This window comes from Balaenoptera physalus, assembly GCF_965194825.1.
Source record: "Balaenoptera physalus genome assembly, chromosome: 11".
Taxonomy (NCBI): Eukaryota; Metazoa; Chordata; class Mammalia; order Artiodactyla; family Balaenopteridae; genus Balaenoptera; species Balaenoptera physalus.
The window spans coordinates 82,443,878-82,457,369 of record NC_138896.1 but is presented as its reverse complement, the minus strand read 5'-3'; the positions used below and the strand labels follow the sequence as shown (position 1 = coordinate 82,457,369).

The 13,492-nt window shown below is 38.1% G+C and overlaps 1 protein-coding gene across 12 annotated transcripts in view; it reads left to right on the top strand.

The window, feature by feature from the left end:
• FHIT (fragile histidine triad diadenosine triphosphatase) overlaps positions 1–13,492 on the top strand; it is a 1,480,075-nt gene that overhangs the window by 93,376 nt on the left and 1,373,207 nt on the right. The gene's annotated exons all lie outside the window — the stretch shown is intronic.

The window sequence follows — 13,492 nt, the reverse complement described above, 5'->3', positions numbered from 1 at the left end:
CAGAGTTAATTTTTCATTGAAAAGTGATATGTGATTGTTTAGAAAACAAATAAAAATTGAAAGAAACTAAATCATCTGTAACCTCACCACAAAAATGATTTGGTTAATTTCCTTCCAGTCTTTTGTTTGGGCATGGATTTTTTTTTTTTTTCTTTTCTCCCCTCTGTCCCTCTTTACCTCCCTTTCTCTGTCTCCTTTTGACATATTTAATGTTTGTATTTAACTGGACTTTTGAATCTGGGAATAATTCTTTCTGAGGGAAAAGGATTTTGGAGGAAATTTTTTTGTTCATTTGTGAAGTTTCATCCATGACAGATAGCCTTCACATTTTAAAAAAATCATGAAAATAATAGCCAAGTTATAAAGGTAAATATAGCTAGAAGAACTTGGGATTTGTTTATACTTTTTTTCCCAAAGGGAAAAAAAAGCACTGACTTATCTGTAAATGAATGATAAGTTCCATGATTCTCCCTATATTTTCCCTTATTTTTTTCTGTTCTGTGCTCTCACGTTGTAAAGCAGGGTTGCTGCTGCAGACAAATCATTCTAAACCTATGGATGTAAATAGTATTTTGTATGTTTTTAAATACATTTAAAGGTCTTCTACAAATCTTGATCAGGTTTTTTTCTTATCTTCACGGGATAGCCATTGAAAGTTTTAGTACTGGAAAATTTTGGGGTATTTTGCAGCCTGACAATTCATCACACACTGTTTTTAAAATTCATATTGCAGTGTATTAAAATTGGATCCCAAGATCATTTGCGGAAGAGCCTTGGCACTCTGACTCACCTTATATTGAGCCAACATGACAGAAAAATACATCATTTTTTCCTACCACGAAAGGAAACAAGTGTTAAAGTAATGGGAAAGATGTGTAGTCTAAAACAAAGCAACATAATTTGCAGTGTGAGTTGCTCAATGTATTATATAGTTATTATCTCACTTAAGCTCTCCAGGTAGTGTAATTGCTAATATTAAAAAAATCTGTTTTGTTTTGTCACCTCCACAGGAAGTTTTGCCTTGAGACTTAATTAATGCATTTCTCTCTTAAGCATGTGTTTAGACACAATGGTTGTACCCTTAAATAACCTTCAGGAACACCACACATTTCAGCCCTATTTCAAGAGTCAGAAAACAACAATAAAAAGAACTTGGTACTCTATGTTATGTCTGTAACCAGAAGAGAAGGATTTTGTTGGAATCATCTTTATTAGAGGCAGCTGTCAGTATGGGTTTTTATTCCCCTGGGTGAAAACAAAAGGTGCTACAGAGGAATGTACATAAAGATAGCACCCACGAGGTATTAGGATAAATAAAAGTAGGCAATATTAATGATGCTCATTAGCAGATGTCACTGTTGGGGATGAAGTAAATTCTGTGCCAAAGTGTTTCATATATTACACTTTTCAAAACTGTCAACTTTTTGACTTTGATGTATGTCCACGTGAATAGTTTTAATAAGTTCCTACAACCCTTTCTTTGCATATACCCTGAAGAATCCTGTGGAATTGCTGGCAGCAATATCTCAAAGACATTTTTGCCTAATGATTGGTGCTTCACTTGGAAATGTGAAGGCTCAAATCTTTACATTCCCGCTTATTCGTGGTGCAGATATTTGTCTAAGAATTAGTTAAAAAATATTGTATGACCAAGCAGATTTTATAGTTTAAAGCAATCTTCCACAGGCTGTTGCCTGTATAACTAATAGAATTACGTATGCATAAAAGTGCTTTTACTGTAGAAGCCAAAATGCAGAATAATAGCTTGTCAAACTGTCATTTGCAAGTGAGATCATAGATTTTATAGTCCAAATTAGGTTGTGTTCTTTTCCTTTTTGTCAGGTCATATTCTAATAACCGTATTGTGCACTAAACCCTGTGATTATCCCAACACTTGACAGATGGTAGGCTGTTAATTTGTATGTAAGAGAGAGTGATTGCCAGCACCCTAACAGTATTCAACAAAATATGAAATGTCAAAATCCACTTTTGGTTACGTTTTGCTTGACTTCATTTTAGCAAGGTAATGCTAGGAAGAAGAGTTTCAGTAGCTTAGCATATGTTTAATTTTACTACTCTGAATGATTTTACTAACCACCAGAAACAGAAAGAATTTAGGAAGAAGTGATTTTCCTTATTTATGTCGTTCTTTGCACTTTCCTGTGGAGAGTGGGCATCAGCCTGAGGGGTTAATTGAAAGGGCTGCATGAGAGCTGGAAGCAGGGAAGATTTAATTGCTAAATATTGAGGATTATTGTTGTATAATAGTAGCATACACTGATGTTTAGAAGTATGGTTTGGGTCAAAATAATTTAAAAGTTTTAAGTTAAAAGTGCATTGGCAAATCCACTAAAAACTATTAGAACTAAAAAACGAGTTTAGCAATGTGACAAGATACAAGATCAATATACAAAAATCAATTTTTATTTCTGTACACTAGCAATGAACAATCTGAAAATGAGATTAAGAAAACAATCCCATTTATAATAGCAGCAAAAAAAGAAGAAATAAAATGCATAGGAATAAACTTAATGAAAGAAGCATAAGATATGTACACTGAAAACTATAAAATATTGTTGAAAAATATTAAAGAATAAATAAATAAAAAGAATCCTATGTTTATAGATCTGAAAACTTTACACTGTTAGGATTCCAGTACTACCTCAAATGGGTCTACGTGTTAAATGCAAAATTCCAGCTGTTTTTTTTCCCCCAGAAATGGACAAGCTGATCCTAAAATTCTTATGGAACTACAAGGGACCCAGAATAGCTAGAACAATCTTGAAAAAGAAGAACAAAGTTGGAGGACTCACACTACCTGATTTCAAAACTTACTACAAAGCTATAGTAATCAAGACTGTATGATACTAACAAGATTTGAGAGTCCAGAAATAAGCCCTCATATTTGTTTTTTGACAAGAGTGCAAAGACAATTCAATGGGGGAAACATAAGCCTTTTCAACAAATGTTACTAGGACAGCTGGACATCCACATGCGTAAGAATAAATTTAGGCCTCTACCTCACACCATACACAACAGTTAGATCAAAATGGACCACAGACCTAAATGCAAGAGCTAACACTATAAAACTCCTAGGATAAAAGAGGAACTCTTTGTGATCTTGGGTTAGGTTCCTTAGTTACAACAGCAAAAGCACAGATGATAAAATACAAAATAGATAATTTGACTTCATCAAAATTAAAAACTTTTGTGTGTCAAATGACACCATCAAGAAAGTGAAAAGATGACCCACAAATGTGAGAAAATTATATATCTGGTAGGGGCTTTCTGTGAGTATATAAAGAACTCTTACAATTTAACAATAAAGAGACATATATTGGGTTGGCCCAAAAGTTCGTTTGGGTTTTTCCGTAACATCTTATGGAACGAACTTTTTAGCCAACCCTATAATTCAAGTGAATAATGGGCAAAGGATTTGTAGGCATTTTTCTAAAGATGTACAAATGGTTAATAAGCACTAGAAAAAATCCTCAACATCATTCATTGTTAGGGAAATCAAATCAAACCAAGTCAAAACCACAATGAGAGACCACTCTATGTGCACTAGAATGACTAAAATAAAAATGACAATGACAAGTGTTGGTGAAGATATGGAGAAATTGGAACCTTCATATATTGCTGGTAGGACTGTAAAATGATTCAGCCATTTTGAAGACTGCTTGCCAGTTCCGCAAAATGTTAAACATCGAGTTATCACACAACCCAGCAATTCTAATCCTAGGTATATACCAAGAGAATTGAAAACATATAACTACACAAAACCTTGTACTTGAATGTTCATAGCAGCATTACTCATAATAGCCCCAAAGTAGAAGCAACCCAAATATCCATCTACAATGAATGGATAGACAAATGTTGTATCAATAGAATATTATTCAATTTTAGAAAGGAATGAAGTACTGATACATGGTACATCATGAGTGAACCTTGAAAACATTATGCTAAGTGAAAGAAGCCAGTCACAGAGGGCCATGTACTGTATGGTTTCATTTATGTGAAAAGTCCAGAATAGGCAAATCCTTTGACAGAAAGTAGGTTAGTGGTTGCTAGGGGCTGGATGGATTAGGAGGAAATGGTGAGTGGCTGCTAAATGGTCCAGGGTTTCTTTTTGGGACGTTGAAATGTTGTAAAATTGATTGTGGTGATGGTTGTACAACTCTGAATATATTGGGTTGGCCAAAAAGTTCATTCGGGTTTTTCCGTAATACTGGAAACTAATGAATTGTATAATTTAAATGGATGAATATTATGGGATGTGAAACATATATCAATAAAGCTGTTTTTAAAAGCACATTGGCAATAGAATAGAAAAGATAATTCATTTATTATATTAACCTGACAGTAATTGCCTAGACTAATGATACTGTATTACTTAAAGAGAAAAGAATGTAGTTTCTCATTCAAAAAAACTCCAAAACTGGATCTGCAGAAAATTCTTTTTAGTAATAGTTTTCTTGCCACGTCTGCAGGCTAAATAACGACAGGACCAAGACTGGTCAAAATGTTTCTTGTACAGTACCATAACTGTTTAGATATGCCAAATAACCAGTGGTCTCCTGATTGTGTACGAGTCTATCTCTCAAAGACAATCAATACTCATGGCACATACATAATAAGCGTGCCCTGTGTATATATTATATGCCACGTGTACTATACCAATACATTATACATATAAACATGCACACATTATTCATAAACATTAGAAACCTGTACCTAATTCGACTCATGATTTATTTGTCCTGCTTAATAATTCTTCACAAGGATTATGTCACTTAGCATATTTTTATCTTATTTTTCCTTGTTAATTGGTTGAATGATTTCTATCTGTAAAATATTTCTTTTATATAAAATGAATTGTTGAAACCGTGATTTATCATAGTTGAAAAACCAGTTGAGATCTTTTCCCTCAAACCTGTATCTTCATGATTGGTTCGGCTATCATTACTTTTCTCATTTTGTAGGAAGTGAAGGGCACAGTCAGTGCAATTGAGAAACAAATATGAAATTTACTAAAGTTAAAAAATTCCCTGGGTTTGGTAAAGAAATGAAATTCTAAAATACACTATAAAGTATATATTATCAATCTTCGGTAAGATAGTGAAAAAAATTTTTTTAATAGTTTTAGGGAGTTAATATTTACCTTTTGTTGTTGTTGTTCTACCTCAGAGATATATTTTTTCACCCTAAAATATGGCCTTTAAAGGCTAACTGCCTAATTTTATTATTTAAAATGTGTATTATTCTTTTAACAGCCTAATTTTAAATGGTAACTGTTACTCCGACGTATTTGGATCACCCCTTTTGATATAGCATGTTTTATTTTGAGAAAGTCCTAATTAAAAAAGAGTTCACAGAAAATTTGTCAAATAATTTTTCGTTTTAAAGAAATGTAAATGTTATATCATAAATATTATTTTTCTTTTTTAAATGTCATTTTTCTAATAATTATTTTCAGTGTTTGTGTGTCTTTTCATACTGCTACATCATGAGGTATTAACACACAACCCCAGAATTTCAGAGATAAGCTGGAGAGTCTCCAGCCCACTCGTTTCAAAGAGGAGGAAAGGTGATCACAGCAGGCTTGGAAACTGGGTATCTTTTTCCCATGTCAGTGATTAGAGTCACGTTCAGACACACCATTGCCTTGACTCATTTTGCATGGAGTTCTCAGGCGCACATCCATAGCGTGAAATGATGCATACTCACATTGTTCTTAGATATCTGGGGGGGTGGGGATAAAAGATGGAGGTTTAATATTAAAGCTGCTTTTGACTGACCAGATTAAACTTTAAGTATCAGGGAGAAAAGGGAGTAAATGGAGAGGCAATCTGGTATTTCTATACTTAAGAGTGAAACCAAAAATGGGAAAAAAGATATAATCAGAACCTACCACCATTCTATTTCAGCACAGCATGTAATTCTCAGTTCAAAAAAAAAGTTATTTTTTTTTTTAAGAGAAAGCACTTTAAGATAATATCTCTATGAGCCATTTCTGTGATAAGTGAGTGAAGCTTTGACTTCCTCTGAGAAATTGCTTTGCAATTGTGAAGCTGCTGAGAGAGCCTGGCTCTAGAGGCGGATTGGTCATTGGGTGTGTGAATGAGCTGATCTGCGTGAAACCTGAGTAGTAAATGAGAGCCCACTTTGGGGACGGGTTGAACTAGAGTCCTCATGGTGATGCAGATTGGCCAAGAATGAAGCCCTGGGTAACCAAACAAGCTATATGGCTGGGAGCTGGTTAAGAGCTTGGTAACTTGCTTGACTGCTTTTGAGAACTGACATTGCCATTACAATCATCTGGCTTCTGCTCTGGGTCAGTCAACGGATGAAGCTATAAATGACTTATATTTTTGACTGAATCTGGGGAACACAAAGCAGAGAACAGCAGTCCTTCCCCCCTCCCTCCCTCCCTCCGTCCCTCCCTCCCCTCCCTTCCCTCCCTTCTTCCTCCCTCCCTCCCTTCCTTCCTTCCTTCCTTTTTTTTTTTTTTTTTTGCCAGGAACTGTAAAAAGGAACTGGAAGCCACATCCAAGTGATGGCTTCTGTGTTCTGTTTTTGTGATACATTCTCACTACGTTGGTGGGGTGGCTGGGAGAGTGCTTGGTATTGACATTCAGATGAACTTGTCAAGTATCTCTCTAGGCTGCTGAATTTCTTTATCTGATATTGCCACAACAAGCAGCTCAGAGGTATTTGTCTGTATCACGCTGGTTCTTTTATATTCTGACTGTTGAATGAAAGGAGCCAGACAACTAAGACTTCTTTTTGAAAAGGAGAAGTCCATTATCAGGGTCTTTGAAGCTGGGAAGAGTGAGTACATTCTACTTGGATAAAGCCCCACAATAGGTGGAAGGAAGCAAAGACAGCCTTATAAATTTCCCTGTGAGCAAGCAGACCTATTGTTGTCTTTATTAAAAATATGCCTCTGAGCTGGTGGTCCTGTTCTGAGTGATACCTCAGAGCTGGCTTGAAAATGATAACTGGGGACTTCAGCGTGTCCCTACAATAGCTTAGGCTGTCTTGAGAAAAGTAAAAGGAGATCAAATTGCTATGCCGAGAGTGCTTAGTGTGTTGAACAAATTTATTCTCAGATTTCAAAAGTTAAAACTTTAGCATTTATATTAATAAAGATAAGTAAGCTAGTTGACATCAACACATGCATTCTGTTTGTTCTTTGTACATCCGTGTACCTCCCAGAGAGGGCTGTGACCCAGATTTCATATGCATTCAAGACTTTCATTAGATAAGAATGACATATACTTATCATTAGAGCTTACTAATTAAAGCAGAAAGTGACATTTCAAAGTAATGATGCTCCCTAGTGTCTCAATGTAAAATACTCCCTTGTCTATTTTTAATGACCTGGTATGTTATGTATGTTTAAAATATTATTTTGTTATGATCTTGTGTTTTCATTATTGTCAATGGTGGGGATGACCAGCAAGGACCAGCAAGGTAGGACATTCTTCTAGATGAATAAGGAGGGAGACCGGTGAAACGTACCAAGGGCTTTGGGCTTTGATCATAGTCACATCCTGGGTGCATCCATGCATTCTTGCATTCGTTCAGCATTTTGATTGCATTCTTTCTACCTGCCAACCTCTTTGCTAGGTGCTGGGCATGTATCGGTTACTAGGACACAGATGGTTCCTGCCCTCAAGGAGCTTGCCCCCCCCCCTTTGATTATGATCAAAGCTGTTCTTTGTGTTTCCTCTTTTGCATCCTTAGTAGCAGCAGAGAGGATGATGTATTCATTGCTGGTTTTATATATATATATATATATATATATATAGTCTCCTCACCTGCTGTTGCAAACTTTTAGATATTCTCAGTTGATAAGGATAGTGGAAAAAAGTGTCTCCTTACTTATTCTATACTTCTTCTCACATTTGTGTCTGGTTTGTCAGCTAAATTTGTATTACATAAATTCAGTGACGCAGAACAGTGTCTGCTGTTCCAGTTTTCTGCCTGGTATACTGTCGATGCCCATTGTCTTCCTCCCTCTCTCTCCTATCCCCTTAAGTAATGATAGCACTGAACCGGCTGCTTCTAGTGTTTACATTGTGAATAGGTAATACTCTCAAATGTGAATGGGACTTATATTTTGGGCCCTGGTTGTGAAAAATTTGCAAGCCAAACCAGCTGTCATGGGCTATAATAATATATAGGGAGGAGAGTCACTTTTCATAAAGATTATTTATTTCTGATGGCTTTTAGCCCTAGTGGTGACGCCCCCTGCCTATGACCAAACCATTTAGAGTCTTCAGGCAATTTGCCCAAAGCCCCAGAACTAGTAAATGACATAGTCAGGACTCCCCCGACCCCGGGGAGGCCGGGGGGGCGGGGGGGGGCGGGTCTGGCTGTCTCCAGAGTGCTCTTCACCACTACCCTCTACCACCTCTCATTGTCTTTTATTCTTTTTTATTCCCTTTCTTGTACAAACAGCTCATAGAGGTCTGTAACCTCAAAGATGGTGATGAGTTAAACATTCAGGTTGTCTTCGATCTCTGAATGAACATTGCCATTTTCTGAGTCTTTTCTCAGATGAATTTTCTAAAAGCAAATTCCAAGCCTTCCAATGACTGTGCTCAGTGATGGTGACTGATTTAAGCCTGCTCTTGTTATTCAAATCCACTTAAAGTACCAGCATTCCTAAAGTGGTGTGTACCATAAACCCTACTTGGATGATTATAATGCCACATACACAGGAGCCAGGATTCACCATTTGAAAATGAGATTGCTCTTCATGCTACAGCAAAATTTATTGAAGTGTTTATTATATGGCTACCCTCCCTGCTATTCAAATTCCTAAAAGAAATCCTGGCTATTTATTTACTTCCCTGCCTGCTTCTAGAAGGGATTTGAGGTAGTTACTAGTATATTCACTGAGACCTAAAAATTCACAGGCAGAATATTTTTATGAAGGAGAGCTGTGATGAGATCTTGTTACTGGTTCTGGAATTGATTTCTTTCAACACTAGTAATGGTGATTTAGAGTCTGGAATCAGATAGTTCTTGCTTTGAATATCTTACCAGGCTATTCGCTATGTGACATTGGGCAAGGCTAATAGCTTTGGACCTCAATTTATTATTTTATTTTATTTTACTTTACTTTAATTTATTTTTAAATTGAAGTATAGTTGATTTACAGTATTGTGTTAATTTCAGGTATACAGCATAGTGATTCAGTATTTTTGCAGATTATATTCCACTGTAGGTTATTACAAGATAATGGGTGTAATTCCCTGTGCTGTACAGTAAATCCTTGTTGCTTATCTATTTTATGTATAAAAGTTTGTATCAGGGCTTCCCTGGTGGTGCAGTGGTTAAGAATCCACCTGCCAATGCAGGGGACACGGGTTCCAGCCCTGGCCCGGGAAGATCCCACATGCTGCGGAGCAGCTAAGCCCGTGCGCCACAAGTACTGAGCCTGCGCTCTAGAGCCCGCGAGCCACAACTACTGAAGGCTGCGCGCCTAGAGCCTGTACTCTGCAACAAGAGAAGCCACCACAATGAGAAGCCCACGCACCACACTGAAGAGTAGCCCCCCCCACCACAACTAGAGAAAGCCCGAGCACAGCAATGCAGACCCAACACAGCCAAAAGTAAAGAAAGAGAGAGAGAGAGAGAGGGAGGAGGGAGGGAGGGAGGGAGGAAAGGAAGGAAGGAAGGAAGGAAGGAAGGAAAAGAAAGAAAGGAAAGAAAGAAAGAAAGTTTGTATCTGTTAATCCCATTCCTCTAATTTGTCCCTGCCTTTACTCCCTCTCACCTTTGGTAACCACAAGTTTGTGTTCTATGTCTGTGAGTCTGTGTCTGTTTTGTATATACTGGGCCTCAATTTCTTGATTTGTAAAATGGGGGTGGGTAACAAAAGTACCTCATCACTGTGAGGGTTACCTGAGAGAATGCTTGTAAAGCACTTAGCACAGTGTCTGGTATGCAGGAGGTGTTAATAAATGTGATGATGGTAGAGGTGGTGGTGGTGAAAAGAAGTAAGGTACACTGCTTCACTTCTTCAAATGAAATCTTGCCAAATATATGAATGTATGAATTTGATTATCTATTCTGGTTGGGTGGGTACAGACCTAACCTTACTCAGCACTGCCATAGAACACTGGTGTGCAAATGTGTACACACAAATAGTTTAGGAATGATGATTCTTGGTTTGAAATTAGGGAAAAGAAGTAATAGCAGGCAGCGGAAGGGTAGAGAAAACACCATGGGCAAGGTGCTAGCCGATTTGGGTTTAATTAGGGCTTTGCTGCTTTCAGCTCACAAGATGTTAGGCAACTGTCTTACCCTTTATGAGCCTCACTTTCCTCTCCTGTGGAGTGATGATAGCAATACCCACTCACCAGGGCTGTTTTCAGAACTGCGTGAGATAATGCATTGTTGATGGACTTTGAAGATGTACTGGTCTACAAGTGTTGGTTTTTGTTGAGGAGATTATACTAGGATAAGAATGAGTTTGATATAGAGTTGCAAATGGGACTTTATTTATGGGCTACGTTTGTGCCCAAGACTTTCTTTTTATTTTAAAGATGCATCTCCCCAGCTGACCTCATTTACTTGGAAATTCTAGAGGAGCAACATAATACTTTGAAGCCAAATGGTTAATTTTCTCTGGAGGTCTTTCCTCTTCTGGTTATTGGATGCTGTGCTTATGTTCTTTAAACCCTGGCAGTGAGGAGGAGGCCCTTGTGTGACAATGGATTTAGTGGGGTATAAATCTACCTAACTAGCAGCTGGATTGGAGCTGATGAGGGTCGGCCCCAGAGCCCAACCACATTAGCCAAGTTAGAAGGATGTGTCGACTTCAACTTCAAGCCATGGGGTCCAGCAGCAAACTGCAGGGAAGCAATAGCAGCCCATGGTGTGGCCTGTTGTGCTACCCTCATTCTTGTCAGTGTCACCATCATCACCATTAAGCCTGGCTTATTAAGTGCTGGCATGTAGAGCTCCCTTAAGTGCCATTGCAGGCATATGGGCAGCTGTGTGTTTTAAATAAGAGCCTTGCAAAGGACTGTGAGGTGAAGGGGCCCAGCTGTAATCCAAGGCAGGCCCACAGGTGTGGCTGCGTGGGCTGCTAAGAGGATTGTTGGTGGCTGTAGTAGGCATTTGTTCATGGTGTCAGTTTAACCCATGGCCCTTTTCTTTGAGAACTCTCCCCTTCAAGGGTGGCCCTGGCTGTCATGTTTGTACTGTGTATCTTGGCTCCCATGGTCATGCCTGAGTGGATCGAGGGTACACAGCTGACTCAAGTTGGGCCAGTCAGATTGAATTTCCCAGAAGCTGGACTTGGGACTAAGACATATCTGTAGGTAGATGGGGTAGGTAGGTACACTTGGGAACTGTGGGAAGCCATGTCTTTGGTTAATTCTCATAACAGTCCTTTGAGGTAGGTCCTCTTCTCATTCCCATTTTATAGACGAGGAAGCTGAGTCATAGAGAGGTTAATTAATTTACCCAAGATCATGTAGTTGGGTAGTGGTGGAGCCAGGCAGGAACCCAGGTAGCATGAGCTCATGCCTTTAGCCACTGTGAAACTGCCTTTCTGAAGATGAATGGATGAAGAAGATGTGGTATATATATACAATGGAATATTACTCAGCCATAAAAAAGAATGAAATAATGCTATTTGCAGCAATATGGATGGACCCAGAGATTATCATATTAAGTGAAGTAAGTCAGACAGAGAAAGGCAAATATCATATGATACCACTTATATGTGGAATCTAAAAAATGATATAAATGAACTTATTTACAAAACAGAAATAGACTCACAGACAACAAACAAACTTATGGTTACTGGGGGGATAGCAGGGGGCGGGGGGAGAGAAATTAGGAGTTTGGGATTAACATATACACACTACTATGTATAAAACAGATAAACAACAAAGACCTACTGTATAGCACAGGGAACTATATTCAGTGTCTTGTAATACCTATAATGGAAATGGGTCTGAAAAAGTGTATATATATATATATATATATATATATATGTGTGTGTGTGTGTGTGTGTGTATGTGTGTATATATATATATAAATATATATATATATAACTGAATCACTTCGCTGAACACCTGAAGCTAACACGACATTGTAAATTAACTATACTTCAATAAAACAAAAAGCTATTGACAAAATAAATAAATAAAACTGTCTTTCTGTGGCACATATATACAATGGAATATTACTCAGCCATAAAAAGAAACGAAATTGAGTTATTTGTAGTGAGGTGGATGGACCTAGAGTCTGTCATACACAGTGAAGTAAGTCAGAAAGAGAAAAACAAATACCATATGCTAACACATACATATGGAATATAAAAAAAAAAAAAAGGTTCTAATGAACCTAGGGGCAGGACAGGAATAAAGACGCAGATGTAGAGAATGGACTTGAGGAGACAGCGAGGGAGAAGGGTAAGCTGGGACGAAGTGAGAGAGTAACACTGACACATATACATTACCAAATGTAAAACAGATAGCTAGTGGGAAGCAGCTGCATAGCACAGGGAGATCAGCTCGGTGCTTTGCGACCACCTAGGGTGGGATAAGGAGGGTGGGAGGGAGACGCAAGAGGGAGGAGATATGGGGATATACTTATGCATATAGCTGATTCACTTTGTTATACAGCAGAAACTAACACAACATTGTAAAGCAATTATACTCCAATAAAGATGTTAAAAACAACAACAACAGCAACTGTCTTTCTGAGAGAGAGGGAGGAATACAGCAGGCCTACTGAGCGATACAGGTTAAATGACTCTGAGGGCGCAGGGACGTAAGGTGGGAGGGGGAGAATAAGACTGATTGACTTGATTCTGTAGGCTTTCTGGCTCTAGGATCCAGACCTTAGTAACAGTGATTTCTACCACTGGGATTAGAGAAGTATCTTTGTGTCCTTATAAGTAAATTTCCCTTTTTGTGCACAAAGTAGTTTCAGTGGATGTCTGTTACTTGCAACCAGAAGAGCGGTGACTAAGGGACCACACTGTCACAAGTTGTTAAAATTGGCTTTTGTAGCCCCAGGCATCTTTATATTATCTCTAGGTAGGGTCCAGGCTAGTGGAGGAGAAAGGCAAGTAAACCAGTTATTGGAGTATAGGGTGACAAGCTCTCTGACAGAGGTAAGCCTAAACTGCTTTAGAAATGCAGCAGTGTGGCAGAGGGTAGGGTGTGGGGAATCAGGGATGGCTTCTCAGAGAGGGGATATTTGAGCTGTTTTTGAAGTGAGTGGGATTTAGTTATATGAAGAATGGTTGGGAGGACGGGTGTTCCAGGTAGTGTAAATGGTATAAGCCAAAAAAAAAAAAAAAAAAAAGTGAAACCTATGACACATTTTGGAAAGGACAAGCAATTAAATGTGATGGAGAAGAAGGAAGGAAGAGGGATATGCAACTGGAGTTCTTGGCTGTACTAGATCATGCAGGGTCTCTAGTGCTAAGCTATTGGAGTTTGAACCTTATCCT